Source organism: Aotus nancymaae, unplaced genomic scaffold (genome assembly GCF_030222135.1).
Source record: "Aotus nancymaae isolate 86718 unplaced genomic scaffold, 86718_ANA_hifiasm-v0.15.2.pri h1tg000079l, whole genome shotgun sequence".
Lineage (NCBI taxonomy): Eukaryota > Metazoa > Chordata > Mammalia > Primates > Aotidae > Aotus > Aotus nancymaae.
In genome coordinates this window covers 19,377,473-19,401,747 of record NW_026988494.1, presented here as the reverse complement: position 1 = coordinate 19,401,747, position 24,275 = coordinate 19,377,473, and the positions used below count along the sequence as shown (strand labels likewise).

The window sequence follows — 24,275 nt, the reverse complement described above, 5'->3', positions numbered from 1 at the left end:
CTTATGCAGAGAGGAGAATCAACTAGTCAGGTGGGATATGGGAGGGGACACAAGGAGTTCTTGTTGTCATTTAGGCAACTTTACACTTGCAGGAAAGCCAGTTCTGAATTGTAAGATGATGCTAACATGGTAAAATATGACCATTAGGAACACTTTATCACACTCATTGCAATGGTTATAAGAAAAAAAAAGTAACAAGTTTGTGAGGATGCGGAGAAATTGGAACTCTTTTGCATTGCTAGTGAGAATGTAAAATGGTGCAGCCACTGTGGAAAACAGTATGGTGATTTCTCAAAAAAAAACAAAAAACTAAACATAGAATTACCATATAATCTCTCAATTCTACTTCTTTTTTTTTTTTTTGAGACAAAGTTTTGCTTTTGTTGCACAGGCTAGAGTACAATGGTGAGATCTTGGCTCACTGCAATCTCTACCTCCCGGGTTCAAGTGATTCTCCTGCCTCAGCCTCACGAGTAGCTGGGATTACAGGTGCCTGCCACAATGACCAGCTAATTTTTTGTATTTTTAGTAGAGACAAAGTTTCACCATGTTGGCCAGAACAGTCTCGAACTCCTGACCTCAGGTGATCCACCCACCTCGGCCTCCTAAAGTGCTGGAATTATAGGCATGAGTTACCGTGCCCAGCCCGCAATTCTACTTCTAAGCGTGTACCAAAAATAATTGAAAGCAGAGACTGAAAGAGATACTTTGCACACCAATTCACAGCAGCATTATTCACAAGAGCTAAAAAGTGAAGCAACCCAAATGTCCATGGACAGATGAATAGATAAACAAAATGTAGTATATGCATGCATATAATTCAGCCTCCAAAACAAGTTCTGACACATGCTGTAACATGAATGAACCTTGAAAACATTATGCTAAGGATATAATTCCACTTATATGAAGTGCCCAGAACATTCAAATTCATAGACACAGAAAGAGAATAGTCATTACCAGGGCCTAGGGGAGGGGCTATGAAGAGTTCCAGTTTAATGAGTATAAAATTTCAGTTCGGGGTGATGAAAAATTTCTGAAAATGGATAGTAGTGATGATTGAATGTCATTGAACTGTATACATTGCAAATTAGTTAAAACGCTAAATTGCATTTTATGTATATTTTACTAGAACAAAGAAAAGTTTAAAGAATGCTTTAAGAATAAAAATAACATGATTGGGCTTGTTTTATTTTGTTTTTCTTTTCTGTTCTTCATTAGAAGATTTGGAAGTTAGTTAAATCTTTCCTTGCCTTTGAAGAAAAGGAAAAAGTAGCTTTAGGCTTAGTAGGGCCCTGGGCTTCATATCAGAAAGCTCGAGCTGGTGTCTGTGGGGTAGTGAAGGCGGCCTGGAAATTGAGCTTGGAAAACTGGCCGGTCACCTGCCCAATCTCTTGGTTAGGGCTCTCATTGCTTGTCCCTGGTGAGCGGTCAGGCAGACACCAGTCTGCAGAAGCCATGACAAGGCCAACAAGAGATAAAAGCTCTGAAAGAAGGGTAGAGGAAGCTTCTTCCCTGTGCTACTGGTGCCTGGTATCCACAGCAGCAGTGTGGCTTTGCAGAAATCTGAAGGCTGGGGATGTGTACCCTCTGCCAGCAGGTGTCATGACCAAGTATTCTCCCTGAGAAACCCTCTGTGATGTGTAGTATGTAGACTTTGGGGTATTCTTGCCTTCGTCTTCTGATGCCTTTGTTCAGTCACTGTTGCCAGTGAAACAATTCAGCAAAGGTTGACTGAGAGCGAATGAGAAGGGAGAAGCAGGGTTTTTCCAAGGAGACAAGAGAGTTGGTATTGGTGGGTACAAATCAATGTCCTGGAGAAGTGCCTGGGAGAGTAGACCTAGCCTTCTTTCTACAGCTTCCCAGGCTGCAGGGAGGAAGGGAGAGGGAATAAATGTATGTGGTAAGACCCTAGGGTCTACAGGTTATGAGGTCATCAGTAGAAATAGAGACAGCCAGGCTGGGCACAGTGGGCTCATGCCTGTAATCTCAGCACTTTGGGAGGCTGAGGTGGGCAGATCACTTGAGGTTGGGAGTTCAACATCAGCCTGGCCAACATGTTGAAACCCCATCTCTACTAAAATTAAAAAAAAAAAATTAGCTGGGTGTGGTGGCACACATGCCTGTAGTCTCAGGTACTCTGAAGGCAGGAGAACTGCTTGGACCTGGAAGGTGGCGGTTGCAGTGAGTCAAGATGATACCACTGCATTTCAGCCTGGTGGACAGAATGACACTCCGTCTCAAAAAAAGAGAAATAAATAGAGACAGTCTCGAAGACCGGCCTGCCCCAAGTGCCCAGCAGGACTTAAGGCCGCAGGGACCACCATAAGGTTCCCACAAGCCACTGGGGAGCCTATTATCTTCCCCAGAGCCTGGCTGTCCTTTCCCTTGTGGTCCGGTGCAGCCGGCCAGTCATTTCTTGGCAGCCAGAACCTCCTTTGATGGCTGCTCAGGAGTGCCTGATCTGAATTTAGCATGAGATTTTGCGCAGTCCTTAAATGAATTACCCATGTGGACATCTCCCAGCCACATGACATGTGGACATGTCCTCCCAGCCTCAGGACACACTGTCAGCCCATGGCAAAGGTCAGTGGGACGATGGACTTTACATTGATTGAGGCAGTGCCTGAATTAAACTTGCTGGAGACCTTCTACAGGAAAGAGTGGTTAAGAATGCCCCTAGGATGATAATAATAACAATGGCAATAATAACAACACAAATGACTTCAGAGATATTGAGAGAATTAAGCAAAATGAGAAAAGGGGTCTTGGCACATAATAGTTATTCAACAGATGTTAATTCACTCTTTCTTTCCCTCTGGGAGGGCACATGCTTCATGAAAACACTCCCCCTCTTTATTGTAATACTCCTTCTTTCCTTTGAAAAAAGGTCAGCCTCTTTTTCCCTTCTCCCTTTCCTCTCCCTGCCCCTCAAGGTCACATCCCACTCACTGTGAGCACAGCTGCCCCCTCCTGCCAGGACATTCACATTCGAGCAGTTCCACTCCCCTGCATAGAAGAGAAAGAGTGGAGTTCATTATCCCTATTCATCTTCATGAGTTTTCTCTTTGTTATTAGAAAGATTTTTCTGTGTGCCACAAGAAAATTCCTAAGAAAAAAAACACCCCCATCCTCAAAAACACGTTCTCCTTGCTCCGTCGGCCCTTATATATTTCCATTTGGATTGCCTACACCACAGCCTGTGAGCTTTTCAACATCAAATTTCAAAACAGAAACATAAAAGGGCAAACATGAAATTAGCAGCTCGATCCTGCCCTCCATGCTGGAAACACGCGTTCTTGAAGTGAAGGAGAGAGGGGCGTCTTGTCTCTCCCGCCTACATCATCTCCTAGGCTTCTGATGCTACTCTTCCTGTGGCCTTGACGGCAGGGTGAGGATAGCATTTTCTGTGATCTGAGCACTATGCTGGGCACCAGAGGGTACCCAAAAGTAGAGGACTTGGGGCATAAACGGATACTGAACTCTCCAATAAGATTCGAGGTGCACAGGCCGGGCATGGTGGCTCAACCTTGTAATCCCAGCAATGTGGGAGGCCAAGGCGGGTGGATCAACTGAGGTCAGGAGTTCGAGACCAGCCTGACCAATACAGTGAAACCCTGTCTCTACTAAAAGTATGAAAATTAGCTGGGTGTGATGGTGGGCACCTGTAATCCCAGCTACTCAGGAGGCTGAGGCAGGAGGATCGCTTGAATCTGGGAGGTGAAGGTTGTAGTGAGCCGAGATTGTGCCACAGCACTCCAGCCTGGGCGACAGAGTGAGACTCCATCTCAAAAACAAAAACAAAAACAAAAACAAACAAAAGATTCAAGATGCATATATGTAGGGGATCAAAACCAAGGGAAATATTGAAAAAAAATCACATTAAAATGCTAAAGGAATACACATAATAATATTCACCACAGCGTGGCTGTAAAGTGATAGTCAGAAACTATGAAATAAGAGATAGGAAGGGAAATGTACCTGAAATGTAACATGGTTGAGTCTGACCTCAACCTTTTCCACTCAAATTTATAGACATTATTCTGTAACAGTCCATGTCTCTGTTAAAGGCAGTTACCATTTATTTAGTCACTGCAGCCAGAAACCTAATTTCTCTTTCTACCTCACCCCAAGCCAAGTGGTCGCCATGGCCTATCGATTTTCTCTCAAATACCACTAGAAGTGGATCTTTCTGTCTGATTCCCCGGCCCCTGTCTCCGCCGACTTTGATCATGGTTACCTGGATAACTGCAAACATCTTCTGGCTGTTCTCTTTGGCTCTCACCTCACCCACCTCCAATTCCTTCTTCTCACTGCTGCTGAAGTGGTCTTTCTGGAAAGCAAATGTGTTTGTGTTACTCACTTAAGTCTCTGTAAGTCAATAAGCAAACTCTTCAAAGTGACATTCAAGGACCTTCATGATCTGACCCCTCCCAACCTCCTGAATGTCACCATTTGCTGTATACCTACACCCACTTCATACCTCAGCCTTTCTTTTCTACTGGAGGTTCCTTAAATAGTCTGTGTTCTCTTGTGCCTGCCTGTACCACTGTCTTTCCTGCTTGAAACAACTTCTCTATACGCCTTACTTAGTTCTCTTTGGCATGGTCTTCAAGGTGCAGCTTGTGCATCTCCGAGGAAGGCCGCCCAGACACCTTCTGCTCTATCCTTTTCCTAACAGGTTTTCTTACCCTTGTCAGATCCCTCATTGCACTGCATGGTACCGGTGGCTGATCTGTGCATCTTTCTCTATCCAGGACCTGAAACAGTACTTGGTTCAGGGCAGGGACTTCATAACAATGGACTGAGCAGTGAACATCAGAAAGTAGCGTGAGCCAGGCCATGAAGGTGGGAATGAGACATAAGATCTCAGAATGCCAGGAACAAGAGAGACCTTGCACATTTTCAAGTTCAACTCTCTCATCCTAGATGATGAAGAATGTGAGGTCTAGAAAGAGGAAGTGGCGGCTGGGCGTGGTGGCTCACGCCTATAATCCCAGCACTTTGGGAGGCTGAGGCAATGGATCACGAGGTGAGGAGTTCGAGACCAGTCTGGCCAGCATAGTGAAATCCCGTCTCTATTAAAAATACAAAAAATGAGCTGGGTGTGGTGGTATGCGCCTGGAATCCCAGCTAGTCAGGAGGCTGAGGCAGGTGAAGCACGTGAACCCGAAAGGCGGAGGGTGCAGTGAGCCGAGATTGTGCACTGCACTCCAGCCCAGGCAATAGAGTGAGACTCGATCTCAAAAAGAAAAAAAAAAAAAAAAAAAAAGAGGAAGTGGCTTCCCAAGTGCATATAGACAGTATTAATGTTAACAGGTGGTTCATGATAGGAGAGCCTTGAAAGCAAGAGGAATCAAAGTGGGTAATGACAGTGAAAGTAAAGATCAAAGTATAGAATTGGTTAAACAATTTAGGAACAGAATGGGATGCAGGAGAAATGATGACATCCTAGAGATGGAAAGAAAATGGGGAATTAGATCAATCCCAGCTGAGCAGCCAAGAGTTCTGAAGCTGGATGACTCCACAGACCAGGTAAGTCCTACTAGAAGCCAGGGAGTGAGAGGTAGCCAGGCATATAGTGAAGGGGCTCGGGGGATAGACAGACTCAGCGAGAGAGAAATCGGATCCCATGTCACTTTTTGAGACATATTCCTCCTATGGCATTGCTTCTTGATGACCCAATCTCTGTCCCTTATATCTGAGCCCAACTCTATGTTAAATTATTGTGCTTCATGACAGGTATTGGGTTGGACCTAATAGCTATCTAGAGATGGAATGAGCTTAGCACAGGGAATATTAGTGAGCCTGGTCTAGTCACATCTAGTGAGCTAGGGAGATAGGATAGTGATACTGATTATTTTGGGAAGGCCTGGAATGTTGGGGTGAATAATTTATATTTTTTGCTATGGAGCATAGGGACTCATTATAGGCTTTTGACGTGAAGAAGGGCTGGTTCCAATCCAGAACCTTTTCATAGATCATTCCTCGGGGACTTTACACTTGCTATTCTTTCTGTTTAGAATACTCTTTTCCCTAGGTGTTCTGTGACTTGCTCTCTTACCTCCTCAGGTCCCCCCTGTTCAGAAGTCATGACATTAGTATAGCCTACCCTGACCACTCTATTTTAATTTGCATACTCTCTATTCCCAGCCTACATGATCCATGAGCTGTTTCTCTATTGTACCCATCACCCTCTCACCTGTTACAAATATTTTCCCTCGTTTATTTGTTCATTGTCTGTCACCACTTGCTAGAATGCAAGCTCCATGAGGGCAGGCATTTTTGTCTGTTTGTTCATTCCTGTATTTTCTGCTTCTAGAATATTACTGGACATGGCACATCATAGGGGTTCATGAAACGTGCTGACTAACCATAAGAATATACACAGGAATTACTGGAATAGAGACAGTTTATAGCATTCTCCTTCCCTCCTCTGTGATGGGATCACAGCAGGAAGACCCAGAGTACCATGCAAGATTACCACTTTGTGCCTGGAAGTAGATACCACTCGCTTCATCTCAGTTTCCTGGTTTTCCATCCTGGGTCTACCCTAACATCTAAGGCCTTCCCTTCCCATTCTAATATTTGTTATTAATTCTGACCAAGCAGGAATTGTCACTAGCGGGTTCTTTCTCACAAATTATACCTACTTAGACCCAGCCTCTGTTTAATTGATGGAGAAGGTATCATTAAGAGGAGAAAGGAGACTCTCTTCTTGTTCCTCTGTAAGTCACATTCTGATGGTAAGGTGCCCTTTTTTTGTTTGTCTGACATAGATGGATTATGGGCAAGGAAGGGGTTTATAAGCAATTTAAAGCAAGGACCACTCCCTTCCGCTTTGTCTCTGTGATGTCTCACAATGCTAGGTACCCACAGAGACATTTGATATGGTTTGGCTGTGTCCCCATCCAAATCTCATCTTGAACTGCAGTTCCCATAATTCCACATGCCATGAGAGGGACCCTATGGGAGGTAATTGAATCGTGGGGGCAGTTGCCTCCAGGCTGTTCTTGTGATATTGAGTGAGTCCTCACAAGATCTGATTTTATAAGGGGATTTCCCCACCTTCCTTTGCTCTGCACTTCTCCTTGCTGTGGCCATGTGAAGAAGGACATGCTTGCTTCCTCTTCCACTGTGAGTGTAAGTTTCCCGAGGCCTCCCCAGCCCTGCAGAACTGAGTCATTTAAATCTCTTTCCTTTATAAATTACCTAGTCTCAGGTATGTTTTTGTTAGCAGCATGAGAATGGACTAATACAACATGTATGCGTTAACAAAAATAAGAGAGCAGTGACCGTGTTCTGGGAGAAAGAGATGCTTGAGACAGGTATTTCCTCTCAGATGATACTGTTCGGGTGGCACCTGCTCTTTCACCTGAGCCCTGGAAAAATGGATCAACTCTTCCCTTCTAGCACATCTTTGCCAGACTTTGAGTGATGCTACCCCTGCCTGCCAACCTTTAAAGTAGAGATCTGGACAGAGATTCTGACTCTGGTCCTTCCTTTTTTAGATTCCTTTTTTTTTTTTTTTTTTTTTTATTGCATTTTAGGTTTTGGGGTACATGTGAATAACATGCAAGGTTGTTGCACAGGTGCACACGTGGCAGTATGATTTGCTGCCTCCCTCCCCTTCACCTATATCTGGCATTTCTCCCCATGCTATCCCTCCCCAACTCGCCACCCCCCCCACTATCCCCCCTCCCCCCCAACAGACCCCCGTGTATAGTGCTCCCCTCCCTGTGTCCATGTGTTCTCCTTGTTCAACACCCGCCTATGAGTGAGAACATGTGGTGTTTGATTTTGTGTTCTTGTGTCAGTTTGCTGAGAATGATGTTTTCCAGGTTCATCCATGTCCCTACGAAGGATGTGAACTCCTCCTTTTTAATGGCTGCATAATATTCCATGGTGTATATGTGCCACATTTTTCCTGTCCAGTCTATCATCGATGGGCATTTGGGCTGGTTCCAGGTCTTTGCTATTGTAAACTGTGCTGCTATGAACATTCGTGTGCATGTGTCCTTATAGTAGAACGATTTATAATCCTTTGGATATATGCCCAGTAATGGGATTGCTGGGTCAAATGGAATTTCTATTTCTAGGTCCTTGAGGAATCGCCACACTGTTTTCCACAGTGGTTGAACTAATTTACACTCCCACCAACAGTGTAAAAGTGTTCCTATTTCTCCACATCCTCTCCAGCATCTGTTTTCTCCAGATTTTTTAATGATCGCCATTCTAACTGGCGTGAGATGGTATCTCAATGTAGTTTTGATTTGCATTTCTCTAATGACCAGTGATGATGAGCATTTTTTCATATGTTTGTTGGCCTCATGTATGTCTTCTTTTGTAAAGTATCTGTTCATATCCTTCGCCCATTTTTGAATGGGCTTGTTTGTTTTTTTCTTGTAAATCTTTTTTAGCTCGTTGTAAATTCTGGATATCAGCCCTTTGTCAGATGGGTAGGCTGCAAAAATTTTTTCCCATTCTGTTGGTTGCCGATTCACTCTATTGACTGTTTCTTTTGCTGTGCAGAAGCTGTGGAGTTTGATTAGGTCCCATTTGTCTATTTTGGCTTTTGTTGCCAATGCTTTTGGTGTTTTGGTCATAAAGTCCTTGCCTATGCCTATGTCCTGAATGGTTTTGCCTAGGTTTCCTTCTAGTGTTTTTATGGTGTTACGTCTTATGTTTAAGTCTTTAATCCATCTGGAGTCAATTTTAGTGTAAGGTGTCAGGAAGGGGTCCAGTTTCTGCTTTCTGCATATGGCTAGCCAGTTTTCCCAACACCACTTATTGAACATGGAATCCTTTCCCCATTGATTGTTTTTTTCAGGTTTGTCAAAGATCAGGTGGTTGTAGATATGTTGTGTCGCCTCCGACGCCTCTGTTCTGTTCCATTGGTCTATATCTCTGTTTTGGTACCAGTACCATGCTGTTTTGATTACTGTAGCCTTGTAATAGAGTTTGATGTCCGGTAGTGTGATGCCTCCCGCTTTGTTCTTTTTGCTTAGAATTGACTTGGCTATACGGGCTCTCTTTTGGTTCCATATGAAGTTTAAGGTGGTTTTTTCCAGTTCTGTGAGGAAGGTCATTGGTAGCTTGATGGGGATAGCGTTGAATCTGTAAATTACTTTGGGCAGTATGGCCATTTTCACGATATTAATTCTTCCTAACCATGAACATGGAATGCTTCTCCATCTGTTTGTGTCCTCTCTTATTTCGTTGAGCAGTGATTTGTAGTTCTCCTTGAAGAGGTCCTTTACGTTCCTTGTTAGTTGTATTCCTAGGTATTTTATTCTCTTTGTAGCAATTGTGAATGGCAGTTCGTTCTTGATTTGGCTCTCTTTAAGTCTGTTATTGGTGTATAGGAATGCTTGTGATTTTTGCACATTGATTTTGTATCCTGAGACTTTGCTGAAGTTGCTTATCAGTTTCAGGAGATTTTGGGCTGAGATGATAGGGTCTTCTAGATATACAATCATGTCGTCTGCAAATAGAGACAATTTGACTTCCTCCTTTCCTAATCGAATACCCTTTATTTCTTTTCTTGCCTGATTGCTCTGGCTAGAACTTCCAGTACTATATTGAATAGGAGTGGTGAGAGAGGGCATCCTTGTCTAGTGCCAGATTTCAAAGGGAATGCTTCCAGTTTTTGCCCATTCAGTATGATATTGGCTGTTGGTTTGTCATAAATAGCTTTTATTATTTTGAGATACGTTCCGTCGATACCTAGTTTATTGAGGGTTTTTAGCATAAAGGGCTGTTGAATTTTGTCGAAGGCCTTCTCTGCATCAATTTTGCGGTTTCACAAGACGAAGAATACATTACTTCGTATTCTTTACATATATCTTCTGAGAGCTCTGCATTACCCTCAGGATGAGCACCTGATGTAGCTGTTGTTTCATGCCAACAACTTCCAGCTCCATGAGTTACTGGGGTGGCATCAGTATTTCCAGGGGCAATTTCTTGCCATACTTTGGCATTAGGATTTAAACCAGTTCCTTTAGATGTTACCTGCGCATTTCACCTTCCTCCCTCCGTGTCCCCACATGTTGCTCTTTTTTTTTTTTTTTTAAGTTATTGTTACCTTCCTTGAAAGCCAAGATCTCATGGTGATAATTCCCAAGAGTGCCCACTATAAAATACTGCCTGCCCCAATTTCCCTTGCCCAAAGCCTTTCTCCAGACATACCCATCAACCTCTGAGCTGCCTTTCCTCTCCCAGCCTTGACTGTTTGTGAGATCCCATACTCTTTTCTTGGCTCTCTTAGCCTTAGCTATTCACAGCAGGCCACTCCCTAAATTCCTCTCATCAATGTAACAGGCGTACATTGAATACCTGTGCCAGACACTGGGGGTATGAAGACAGATTAGCTCTGGCCTCTGCTCTGGAGACTCTTACCTTCTGGTGGAGGAGTAGGCCTGGGATCAGGCGTTCATCAACCAGTGGGCTGGGTGCCGTGGTCCAGGCAGGAAGAAGCACTTTCAGAGCCTGGGGGCACTGAGGCAACAGCATCTCACTCTTCCTGAGGCCTCAAAGCTGTCATAAAGGAGGTCATCTTTGAACAGCGTCTCCAATCATCTAAGTTTCTTTCCTGTATTTGACTTCTGATCACATTTTTGGCCCTTGGAATTTCTAAACATATTTTTCAACTTCTGGATCTTCAACAGGTTCCCTAACAAGACTATTCTGTCTCTTTCTGTCAATTTCAGAGACTTAACACATCTCAGTTCCTCTTTTACTTCATTTCTCTCTGTAATACTTCACTTGTCCCTTGATACATTCAGCCTGGCACTTGAGAGCCTATTTATTTTCTCCTGGGTACTCCACTCGCTAAGAGGATCTGCAGCCATCTCCTTCACATTTCATTTTCTTTGATTACTGTCTCTCTGAGGAGAGGAGCTACAAAGTAGACATGGAGTGCATTTTGCCAATTACAGATGGACAAAATAAAGTCCCAAGGTGTTCAATCACTTTCCCGGTCTTCTACTCATTAAGGAGTTTAGGACTCTAGCACTTGCTTCTAGGTGAATTCCTGGTTGGACATCTGTTTCCTGGTGGAATTGAGGAGTAGAGATGATTCTTTCCTGTTATAAGATCCCAGAAAGCAGTCCTGTAGTTAGTTAGGGAGGAATGGAGTAAGGTCTTCAGTCTAGTCCTGAATGGTGTTTTTTTTTAGTGGTTGCTATTTTTTTTACATTTTTATTTATTATTTATTATACTTTAAGTTCAGGGGTACATGTGCAGAACATGCAGGTTTGCTACATAGGTATACATGTGCCATGGTGGTTTGCTGCACCCATCAACCCATCATCTACATTAGGTATTTCTCCTAATGCTGTCCCTCCCCCTACTAGTATTTCTCCCCTATTAGTATTTCTCCTAATGCTGCCCTCAACCCTTGAAAGGCCCCAGTGTGTGATGTTCCCCTCCCTGTGCCCATGTGTTCCCATTGTTCAACTCCCACTTATGAGTGAGAACATGCAGCGTTTTGTTTTCTGTTCTTGTGCTAGTTTGCTGAGAATGATGGTTTCCAGCTTCATCCATATCCCTACAAAGAACATGAACTCATCCTTTCTATGGCTGCATGTATTCCATGGTGTGTATGTGCCATATTTTATTTTGTTTGTCCAGTCTATCACTGATGGACATTTGGGTTGGTTCCAAGTCTTTGCTACTGTGAACAGTGCCACAATAAGCATATGTGTGCCTGTGTCTTTATAGTGGAATGAATTATAATCCTTTGGGTATATACCCAGTAATGGGATTGTTGGATCAAATTGTATTTCTAGTTCCAGATCCTTGAGGAATTGCCACACTGTCTTCCACAATGGTTGAACTAATTTATACTCCCACCAACAGTGTAAAAGCATTCCTATTTCTCCACATTCTCTCCAGTATCTGTTGTATCCTGACTTTTTAATGATTGTCATTCTAACTGGCGTGAGATGCTGAATGGTAATTTTTAATGGTGGAAAAGGTAACAACTGGTATGAGAGGTGAGGCTTCTGTTTTCAGGAGGTTTCTGTGACAGGTGTTCTTGGAGGAAGGACAGAACTCAACAAGACACCATCTTTTGCTTCAGTCAATGATGGAGCAGTAGTCCCAGAAAGAGGGAACCCATATAGTGAGTTAGGTAGCAAAACCAAGGTTACTTTGGGAACTGAAATAGGACTCATCAGAATGGAGGCCAATTAATATTTAAATCCTTGAATGTGTGAGGTTCTGGCTCATGAGGAGCTCCTGGAGTTTGTGGAGAAGTCTGTAAGTTCCCACCACACCTTGCCATGGGTAGGTGGAGGGCATCGTCTGTGCTCTTTTTAGAGCATCCAGATGCCCTGGAGCCAGGCAAAGTTTAGGTCAAAGGGTGCTGACTCCTTGCCCCTCTGTCAGAATGTCCAGTCAGCCATGGCAGGCTGGTGACCCGTGGACCACACTGGCACACAGATCAGAATCTCAGTGTATGCATGAAAGTGGCCTGGTTTATGTCTCTACTCCACGCTAGGTAAGGGAGCCTGGGAGGAAGGTGTGGGTATGTTAGTAGAAGGAGAGAGAAAGAGCTAAAATTCTGGATGGATACACTAACTCTGAGGCATGAGGTTGGGCTTCTCTGGAGTCCCAGGGCAATGAGGACATTGGATCCTTGCTGAGAAGAGCTTAGAGCTATGTCTTGCTGTGTAATTACTGTAGAGAGGAAGTTAAGAGCAGAGCTTCTAACAGGAAGGAAATTCTATGTCTGGGGAAAAGAGCACAGGTCTGGAAGTCAGGAAATGTGTGCCCCAGTGCAGGTCTGACCCTCAGGAAGTCTGTGGTTTTCAGCAAGCCTCTCAGTGCCTCTGGGTCTCCAGTTTCCTCTTTTTAAAATATTTTATTTCATTTTTATAGAGTCAGAGTCTCCCTTTGTTGCTCAGGCTGGAGTTCAGTGGCAGCCTCTTACAGCTCATTGCAGCCTCTTACTCCTGAACTCACACGATCCTCCCACCTCAGCCTCCAGAGTAGCTAGAACTACAGGTGCACCCTACCATACCTGGCTGATTTTTAAAAATTTTTAATAGAGATCGGGGTCTTGCTATGTTGCCAAGGCTGGTCTCCAGTTCCTGGTGTCACACACCAGTCCTCCCACCTCAGTCCCTAGTTTCCTTTTTTAATGGAATGTAGGGGATGATTCCATGCAGATCACAAGGTTGTCAATAGATTAAGAAAATGAGCTCCTCAGGCACACCTGGTCTGTTCTGGGGAGGTCTCACAACTGTTTTCTTAGCAACTGGATAGAAGGACCTGAAACAGTACTGTCCCACAGAAATAGGCCAACTATAGAGGCAAGCTACACATGTCCCTTTAAATTTTATTTTTTAAACATTTATCTTTTAACTGGCGAAAAATATATACATTCATGGTGTACAGCATAGTATTTTGAAATATGTATATATTGTGAGATGGCTAAATCAAGCTAAGTAACATATGCATTACATCACTGGCTTATCCTTATTTGTGTGTGTGGTGAGAACACTTAAAATCTACTCTTTAAATTTTCGAAATGCCACATTTTAAAATGTAAAAAGGGACAAAGTTAATTTTATTAATAGTATTACATTCTATTTAACTTGATATATTCAAAATATCAGTTCAAGATGTAATAATCAATATAAAAAAATCAATGAGACATTTTACATCTTTTTTCTTTTCACACAAAGTTTTTGGAGTCTGGTGTGTCTTCTACACTTACAGCACATCTCATTTCGAATTTGCCTCATTTCATTTAGCTTAGAGCTACCTCTGGCTACTGGCCTTTATGGTGGATAGCAAAGACTCAGAGGACTGGATCGTAGCTGTTCAGGCAGCTACACAGTTAGCCAATGCTCCCCACTTCTTTTGAAGAGGGCTTCCTGGAAGCGGTGAAGCACGGATTGAGTTTTGAAGTCCAATAAGCAAGGAGAGGGGGCAGAACACGATAGCTCCTGCCTGTAATCCCAGCACTTTGGGAGACCAAGGAGGGTGGAGATGTCAGGAGTTTAAGACCAGCCTGGCCAACATGGCAAAACCCCATCTCTACTAAAAATACAAAATTTGCCAGGTCTGGTGGTGTGCGCCTGTAACCCCAGCTACTCAGGAGGCTGAGGCAGGAGAATTGCTTCAACCCACGGGGTGGAGGTTGCAGTGAACTGAGATCGTGCCATTGCACTCTAGCCTGGATGACAGAGTGAAACCATGTCTCAACAATAAAACAAAATAAATAAGCAAGAAGAGGATCTGAGAGGCTGACTATAAGAGGAAAAATGGAAAACACAAGGGTGGAGAGGCAGCAGCGGGCAGGCCCACCTCCTTGGGACATTTCCTACTCATGGATAAAGGAAGCCCTCATCACTTTTAGAGGCTAGGGTCCAATTCCCCTCCTCACTCGGGGTTCACATCCAATTTGCACTTGTTTGCATCACGTCTTTATCTTTTTTAGAATCTCCCTAGCCAAATGTAAAAAGACCTGATAAGGATCCATTCATTTGGCCCCTGCTTTCTGGTTACCTCCCGCTTGATTCCCTGCAGGCCCTCTGCTACCCCAGTTTGTGCCTCAGTATCTCCTTCTATAAAATGGAGTTAATAATATCTATTCTTGCCTCACCTCCACTCCAAGGAAAAGTGCAGATTCAAGGGAGCATTAACATGTGTGAAAAGTGTTTAAAGCAATGTGGAACAAGAAGCTTCAACACAAAGTGTTTAATTATTCATTTGGTTTTTCAAATCTACACACTCCCTTAAAAAGGTCTGTGGGATGAAGAATTCTAGGGGCCCCATGGAACTGACCTTACAAATAATTTGGGATGTCCTCATTTCACATGCATCAGCTCTGTGGAGATGGCTATCCATGGTGTAAACAGCGCAGGGCTATGTCTGATTGAGGAGAGGGGCTGATTCCACCCCCAGCGTTGTCTCAGGGCCCTGTCGGGCATGCATTTTTCTGTAACATCCAAGCAAGCACTTTCCTCCCTTCCCTGTAATAGAAAAAACCTGTGACCTTTACAGTATCAGCCTCCTGGAAGAATAGTGCCTGTTACCCTTCAAAGCTGTGGTGTGCCAAGCCTCTGCACAGAAACCTACAGCCATGGCCTTTTTTAAAAATAGCATTTCATACAGCCAACATGCTTCATTCTTAACAATTACATTTCTCACCTAGCAGCTTAACTGGATTTTTGTTTAGTAACTTGTACATGTCTTTTCTCTGAAGAGCACTACGAGATTCTGAGAGAGAGCAACAAGATCCGAGATGATGAAAACAGAGATATACAAGGGGTAGGACTCCCATTTTTTTTTTTTTAAAGGAATGGTTTGGGTCCTCAGACTGGGGGATGGGACCCTGTATTTTTAATTTCCATAAAAACGGATGGGACCTTTTACATGCCTTCCCCTACCTTGCACAGATATCTTATGATTCCCGTTAGTTTCTTCACTTATTTCTCCCCTTAGAAGAGAGATCCTCCTGGGTATAACTGAGGAGGGGGATCTTCTTGATGCCGTTTTAGAAAGCAGGATCTTTGGTCCCCGAAGGGAGGACATTGGCTTTAGGAGAAGCCAACTCTCTGATATAAGAGGCTCATAGAGACAAAGCTACATAAGGATTGGTAATCCCTCCTGAGTTCCTGATGCTGCAATTGTAAGTTGCAATGAGGTTATTGAGAGGAATTGTGCCTCCATGGAGGAACTGTGTGGGTACATGTGCGGGAGTTCAAGCTGCACTTTCTCTCATGGTTCATCATGAACAAAGCACATTTGTGTCTACTTTATTCATCACTATGGTCCTACAAGGTAGAGTCAGCCCCATTTTACAGGTAAAGTCACAGAAGTTAAAGAAAAGTAAGGAAACAGTTCCACTTTCATGGTTACCTGGTGGTTCCACTGGAATGAAAGTTAGCTCCTGAAAACTTAAAGGAGGTATTTTCGGGGTATTAATAAAAGGAGAGTTAACTTTACAAGGTGGAAAATGGGCCTGGGGAATCATTTCTTGATGAAAAACAACACGAAGAACCCAGTGTTTTGTTTACTCTTACACACACACACGTGTGTGTTCTTAGATACATGCACATGTATACACATCGTTTATCCATTAATGTAAACACATTTGTGATATCTCGGTGCTAGTGTTAGTCAGATTATCTATACACAAAGTGGAGAATAGGAGGCCCTGATTCATGAAACAGATCAAGGTAGTTTGTACGCAACTATTTTTTTTTTTTTGAGATAGATTTTTGCTCTTTTGCCTGCCGAGGCTGGAATGCAGTGGCACAATCTTGTTCACTGCAACCTCCACCTTCCGGCTTCAAGCAATTCTCCTGCCTCAGCCTCCTGAGTAGCCAGGATTACAGGTGCCTGCCATCACGCCCAGCTAATTTTTGTATTTCTAGAGGAGACAGGTTTCACCATGTTGGCTGGGCTGGTCTCAAACTCCTGACCTTGTGATCCATCTACCTCAGCTTCCCAAAGTGCTGGGATTACAAGTGTGAGCCACTTCACCAGCAGTTTGTATGCATCTTAGCTTGTATTCTAGGCATCTTCCCTCAGGTACCCAGGAACTGTCCTGATACCTCTGGGTGGGCCTTGGTGAAGCCCCTTCTTAAAGATTTAGGCTGCAAGTGGAGATGATCTGAGCTTCTCAAACAGTAAGAGCATGTTCTCTGCCCATGTTAAAGAGCAAAAGGGGCTCCCTGTCTGATGTTCTAGAAGCCAATACTATGACACCAGGTTTTGAGAAAAGAAGCTTTTTGTTCATAGTCAACTTCCAAGGATACAGGAGTCAAGCTCAAATCTGTCTCCCCATACTGGCTTCAAGGCACCATTTATATTAGAAAAGATTCATGAGGTGGATTTTGAGATGGGTAGGTAATTTGTGGAGGGAAGGGGAACGTCTGGAAAGTCCTCGGGCATGCACAGCTATTTCTTCATGCTAATCCATGGGTGGCTTGCACAAATTCGGGAGAGCTGGCATGAAACATGCAGTGGAAAATCAGGCTGTGATACCAGCACACTCGTTCTGTGCAAACTCCAGTCTGCCATCTTGGTTCCAACTCATGTTAGCCAAATCCTTTTTCTTATAAGCAAAGGATTGTACATGTTTCAGCAAGTTGTTTCTCTTCTTATCTGCCATCCTGCAAACTCAATTTGTTAGTCGTGGCTGTCTTTAACCTTTTGGGACACAGTTTCACCAGGGACAGAATGAAGGACACCTCTTGGATAACTGAAAGAGGCAGCTCTGGAACTAATGAAAGAAAAGTTGACTTTACAAGTTAAGAAATTGTGAAAGGAGATAATTGCCCTAAGGGGGACCATATGTAGAGGTGTCTGAGAGGTTTAAGCAGAGATAAGATGAAAGAGAAGAAAGAAAATCCTAGCAAGAGGCCTAAGGCTGCACCTAGCCCTCTGACTTCAATCCTAGGGTAGCACCATGCCAGTTCCTGGGTTTCAGAGGCAGACACTGGGGTGGGCTGTAGACTTTGGGAGTTTTATACCCTTATGCTTTGCTTTTTGGTTGTGGTATTAAAAATTGCATCCAGTTTTTCTTCTGCTTATCTGTTATAACTGAAAGAGAGTTTGGGGATCCCAGGGAGCCCATTTGCTGGGGAGCATCTAAAGGACTGAAAAATGGCCTCAGTACTTCCTTTCATGGGGATCTCCCTTGTTGGTAGAATGAGAGTCATGGGCAGACATTGACTCTTGATAACCAGTTGCTTCATTCGCTTTCACCAGATCCTAGACGGCATCCCCAAAGCAGAGAGCCTGCATCATTATTCTTTGACACTGCTGGAAATGAAAGCTTAAGAGGTCAAAGGATTTACCCTAGACACATAATTCAGTAAGAGGGAAGGGTGCACAGGTAGCCGCATCTCAAGCCTATTCACGCACCAGCAAAGGAAGGAGAAGAAACTGTGACTGCCACTGGGCAAGGGTCCCCACTCTTTGCATTGTCAGCTCACTGGAAATTCAACGTCATGAAAGAGCTGTGACCTAGGACCCTCATGCCCTGAAGCAGCTGAGCTTAGGACCTCAAAGGAAAGCTGGGGCTGGTGAGATTCTTCTGAGAGATCCAGAAAACACGGACTTCATGCACACACACCCCTCGTCAACCCTCTCCTGACACCTCATTACCTGGCACTGAACTCACTACCTTCGGAACAAAAGTGTCTTGCCTTTTCAATATGTTTTCAATGAAGGCAGAAATGGCAGCGAATTTTAAACCCGAGTGCCTAATCCGTTTTCCCACAGGTGGTCTTAGGGAGGAAAAGTGCATATGAAAACTTGTCTAACAGAGATAACCATTACATGGCACCATGAAAATATAGACAGTTGAAGGAACCGCTGACAGATCCCAGACAAATTTGAGAAACATCCTAGTTAGACACATTTTTTGGCCCATTTGTCAAATATTTCCTCTACTTCTCCCTGACCCCCACGCCTTATTCCTGTTTCAAGCAAAGGGAAGATAAAAAGAGGGAAGACACACACACAAAGAAAGAGATGGAAGGAGGGAGTGAAGAGGTGGGGGAGAGAGAGAGGGGAAAGAGGGAGGAAGGTAGAGACAGAGAGGCAGAGATGGAGAGAGAGAAGGAGAGACAGAAAGACAGTGAAAAAGATTAAGAGAGAAAAACACACACAGAGAAAGATGGTAAAGAGGAAGAGAGAGAGAGAGACATGAAAGGGAGAGAGAGGGAGAGACAGAGAGAGTAAGAGAGAGAGACATACGGGGGGGAAGGACAGAGACAGAGAGAGAGAGAGAGAGAGAGAGAGAAAGGCAGAGAGATGGGAGTGGTGGGCAGGGGAAGGAGAGAGAAGGAGAATGAGGCAAAGAGACAGACAGAGAGAATGAGGCAGAGAGAGACTGAGAGATGGGAGAGGGAGGTTTGGTTACTTCTTCCTGCCCCAGTGCTGACCCCCAGCCTGTGTGTAAAGACTGCTGTCAGCAGGAGAGACCATGTTCTTAATCTCCCTGTTTCCCTGTTAGAACCTCCCAAATGGTCCTTTCTGAATTTTGATCTCCAGGCTCTGGAGCTGGATGCCTCCGTTTTGCTCTCAGGCAGCACCACCGCCTCCTTCTATGACCTTAGGCAAATTGCATGACCTCTGTGCTCAGCTTCCTGTGCAATAGGGATAGAAACACCTAGTGGGATGGCTGTGCTGACAGAGCTGATGTTTATTTTGTCTCTTTGTCTCTTTGTCCTCAGCACGGTGCCTGGTATGTAGTACAGGCCATGGAAATGACTGGTAAATGCATAACCCTCTGTGTCCAGGCGCCTTGCCCTACAGGACTTGCACCCTACCCTTGGCCTGGGCTTCCTTCCCTGGACACTGGCTGTCACTTTGATCAGAGGGAACCAAACTGTGCATTTCTATTTTAGTCTTTGAATATCTAAGTGCTGAATTATCTGGGGGTTCTGGGAGGGGATGCATAAAGAACTCCTAGGCCAGTGCAGTGTTTGTCCTAGTCTCAAGTCTCCTTGGTCACCTGTGTGGTCTTGACCCACCTGCCTTTTCCTGCTGGTCAGACCTTGCCTCCTTTCCCTCCTCTGAGCTTTAGACTTTCTGGCTTTCTTTTCTGCAGAGAAATTTCTGCCTGTGTGATTCCTGACAAATTGTTTATCTGGATTCATCTATCCTCATGCACAATAATCTTTTTACATTTCCCTGGATTCTGATCTATTTGTCTGAACCCAAACGTGTTTTCTCCCTGGCACTGTGGGTCCCTGGCATCTGGAGACCCACCAGCTTGCATGTCCAACATCTTCCTGGCCGCAGAGTCCTTGCCTTTGTTATGCCAGTGTGACCTCCATCCCCGCCCCATTGCAAACACAGTCATCAAAGCTGCACAGACAAGATATTATGAAAACTTTTAGCAGATTCTGAGGCAGGATTTATTCAGGAGGCATTATTATCCCTTTAAGGATCCTCTGAGAAGGCTGGGTGTCAGAGGTTGGTCTGTTTTCTGCCTGCTCTTAATAAAATTTTCCGTTAATTAAGCAGGGCAGTATGGGCTTACAGCTCTGGCCACATTATTTGTCTTTTTATTTGGTAGTTACATGGTAGTATCTTCAGTACAGGAGCCTTGGAATTATACACTGGGCCCTAATATTTCAAGACTCAACAGGAACAAATATGCAATTATATAGTTCAGTGGTGCAGCACCACAGCAGCGCAGGGAGGGATGAGAGGCGCCACTTCAGCTCTGGGAAAGTTCCTTTGAAAGGAAACTTGAGCTCTTGGACTTGACTCTTTTCCAAGGCAAGGACCCTGCTCCTGAGGCCAGCAGGAAACTCCACCTGCCTCTGGCCTAAGTGCAGGGCATCCATCCAGGTCCTTCCAGGCAATGGAGGTGTGGGACGGGGGCACTCACCTTCTCTGATGCCATGCACATCTCCCGGCATCTTCACAGCAATTCACTAGTAAGGAAGGGGTAGTGCAAAGAAGTGGTCTCTAGTGGGAAACAGCTGGGTTCATTCGTCTACCTTTGGGGAAGTTTCTCATTCTTTCTGAGCCAGGGCTTTCTCATCATCTAGCAAATGAGGATAGAAATGACCCCTGCATCAAGTGTGACTCAGAGGATCAAATAAGATAATCCAAATAAAAGGTGTTTCTGCTGTTATGATCTCCATTTGACAGATGAGGAAATTCTGGCTCAGAGAGGCTAGGGAACTTGTCCAAGGTCACACAGACAGCAAGTGATGTCAGTCATGATTCTAGTATTTTTTGTGTGTCTGGCCTGCTGTTTCCCCTAAGCTTTGTGGTGGACGCTGAGCAAAGTCAGTTAGTGGCCTGACCTGTTCATAATGGCACTTGACTATAATTTAGAAAGGGAGACACGCTGTACTTAGCTCCATGTGCAAAGGGCAGTGCATTTAGAGTTAAAGGGGCTGGAAGGGATGACCCAGGACATCTTGTACAAGTCCTGGCACAGTCTCTGAGCACTTCATGGATAGTGAGAGCAGGAAAACATGAAGGCTCTAACAGAGCCCTGTATGTGTGTGAGAAAGGGTGAATGTGAAGGCGTTTGTGTAAGTATTTGCATTTGTGTGACTGTGAATGCATGTGTGTGAATGTGTGTGACCATTTGTGTGTGTCTGAGAGTATGTGAATATGTGTGCAAAGGTATATAAGCATGTGCATGTGTGTACATGTGAGTATATGTGTGTGTGTGGCCATTTATGTGTGTAAGTGAATGTCTATGTGAGTGTATGTGTGCAAACACATGTGTGTGAATGTGTTTGTGTGTGTGTGACCATATGTGCGTGTGCCTATATGAGTGTAGGTGTGTAAATGTGCATGAGAGTGTGTGTTTGTGTGTGTTGCAGGGAGGTGTCTGAGGGCTCCAGGAAGGAATCACGGAACCAGAGGTTTCCATGGTAGCTGAGATACCCGCTGGTCCTTAAATAATTAACCAGCCAGAGCTTTTAAATACATTTCAAAACAAATACTCATTTCCCTTTAATGCAGTGCTGATTCCCTTTTTACGCACTGCCTGAGGCTACGCGAGCCTGACTGTAATTCTCCCTCTGATGCAGTGGCAGCATCTTCGGTTGTCATGGAAGGCAGCTCCTGTTGTCAGGAGCCCAGCCTGTGATCTCACCTTATTCAGAGGCAAGAGGGGAGGTGCTCTTCCACGCCCCTTCCAAAGGTGGCGTCTGGGATGTCTAAGAGGTCAGCTGTATCTCCTCCGCTCCCAAACTCCCTTTCACTTGCTAAGGGTCTAGCAGGCAGACTCCTCTGAAAAATTTCCTCCTGCACACACCTCCTAAAAGAGAAGTCTTCCCCGGTGCACAGCCTTTCTGATCATTTTGTTCTCTGGTGACAGTTCACCCTGACCAAGGTGAGAGAACCCAGCTTCTCCTCCCTCCTCTGCATACCACAGTGTATGCACCATCATGGCATATGTACCTAAGATCCATCTGCCGATTTGCTTCCTTAGGAGGGAATCAGCCATCTGACATGGCCGTTAGTTATTTTCTGTTCTTATTTATCTGATCTTCTTATACCCACATCCCAGAGGCCTAGAGCTCCATAGAACTGGGTGTCTGCATGTGCTTGGGGGTGGGGTGGGGAAAGGGTGTGCTAAATATTTTGAATTTTGCCTTGTCTGGGTCTGATGCCTGACTTTTTCAGCCTCAGTGTCATTTGGGTCAGCAAGTGACATTTGGGGAATCTGGAAACCACAGCATCGGTGGAGAGGCCCATAAGCCAGGGTTTGCATCACTGGGGAGGTTGTCCTGGCGTGATGCTCTCCTCCTAGGTGACAGCTGGGTCATCAACTCTGTCATGTTTAATTACCATTCCAACAGGACTCCGGTCAAGGGAGGCAGTGGTGAGGGTTCTGGACTATATGTCAATTAACAATAACAGTGAAAAGAATGCAGCCAGTATTTGTAGAATACTTACTAGCTCAAAAGTTCTGGATTAAGTATTTTACCTGCATGACCTCATGGCCTCCTGACCTTATTATATATGACCAGGTATTATGATTAGCCCCATGTCACGGAGGAAGGAAGCAGGCCCAGAAAGGTTACTTAATTTATCTGAGGTCCCAAGATAGTCAGTGCTGAAGCCAGGATTTGAACCTTGAACTGTATGGTCAATGCTTGTAACTACTATGCTGACTCATGTGAGCAGAGCTATAGCTTGGAGAAAAGCAACCCAACCCAGTCCCTTAAAAAGAATCTGAGTGGACATGAGTGAGGTCTGAACACCTCTAGTGGAAGGACTGCGTTCTAACTGAACCAGGGTCCACCCGCCCACACAGTAAGGCCAAACACCTACACTGACATTTGCAGTGGGAGAAATGAGGGCATTCCTTTGCGGGGCACCATGCAAGGAGAACTGAGCAGCTGACACTTAAGACTCGACCTCTCTGATGGCATACAAGCAAGAGTTCTTAAAGGCAGGGACAATTTCAGGAAAGCAGAAGTTACAGGCAAAATCATGAATCAATACATGGAGGTTTTACATTGGTTTGGCCTTAACGAGTGGGATATCTTGAAGTAAGAGCTTACAGGTTAGGAAGATTAAAAGATTTTCTGATTTGCAATTCGTTAAGGAAGAGAAGTTTTACTTCAAAATTGGGATCAGCAGAAAAGAACGTTAGCTCTGGCTTGTGGGTGTGACTTCCTTTAAGGCCCCTTTGGAAGAAATTTAGAACAAAGTGATGATTAGAGCTCAGGGCTCAGTTCCCCTGTCTGAGGTCTATGTGCCAGCAGATCCACTTGGTGGGGTTTAGGGTTTCTGAAAAACAACCCAGGAACATATGTTGAGATGTTATATTTAGTTTCTGTAGGGAACCAAACATCCTGTGATTCTAATTTTCTTGGCTATTGTTTTAAGCTATTATTGCCTTCTTGCTTATTAAGTTGCCCACGTACTTCCCAGGGCTAGCTAAATGTCTGAAATTTCTATGAATGAACTCAAGATTCTACTTCACTTCCATGCTTGCAAAGCAGTATGTGGCATGGGGAGGGTTAGCAGTGGGCCCTTAAGAGGAACCCCCACTCTGTTTTAGGACCAGGAGCCTCAGGCATGAAGAGAACACAGAGTGACAGTTACAAGGTGCAAAAGGAGGAGACCTGAGGGTACCAGGCTGGAGGGTGAGCCCACAGCAGGTCAAGCAGGGAGGACACAGCACCTCGAGTATGCCTCACAGAAAAGAGCAGGTAGGATGAAAGGGGGTGGACACTCAGGGTTTGTAAGTGGTTGCTTTTCAAACCTCCAGTGTGAGAAACGAGCAGTTGTAGCTGCTAATGATGGTCTCAGTCTGTCCAGTCAGATGGTTGTCCAATCGACCCTATAACTCTGTGCCTGCAGGTGAGGGACGCCATTATTTGCCTGTGGGGAGCTGAAAAAGAAGCAAGAGTTGAGATGAAGAGAAGCTGCCAGAACCCAGCTGGACTGCCCTCTGCAGCCTGTCCACCCTCCACAGCCCTGCCCTGCAGCTCTCTGCACTCCTCTTTGCTATCTTTGTTTCTCTGTTCTCTCCTGCCCTTTTCTTCTCTCAGTCATCCATATAACCGTTCAACAGACATTTGTGGGGCACCCATTATATTCCAGGTAACGGAGATGCAGCTATGAAAGCTAGAGCCTCTGCCCTCAAGGAACTTACATTGTGAAGCACAGAGAGACAATGCCATGCAGTGTGGCCAGTCCTGCAACCCAGAGAAGCAAGGGGCCATGATAGGGAGAAAGGAAAGAGGAGGAGGACAGGCATTAGTTAACCTTGCTTTCAATGGAGGAAAGCAGAAGGGAATGTGATTATTAATTTTAAG

The 24,275-nt window shown here is 44.6% G+C and overlaps 1 long non-coding RNA gene across 1 annotated transcript in view; it reads right to left on the bottom strand.

The window, feature by feature from the left end:
- The window catches only part of LOC105705429 (uncharacterized), a 257,681-nt gene that overhangs the window by 22,906 nt on the left and 210,500 nt on the right, over positions 1-24,275 (bottom strand). The window contains exons 2-4 of the long non-coding RNA XR_010339627.1: positions 14,794-14,981; positions 4,238-4,330; positions 2,950-3,006 (exon numbers count right to left, since the gene is read on the bottom strand). This is a non-coding gene — a long non-coding RNA (uncharacterized LOC105705429). The remainder of the gene's footprint in view (positions 1-2,949; positions 3,007-4,237; positions 4,331-14,793; positions 14,982-24,275) is intronic.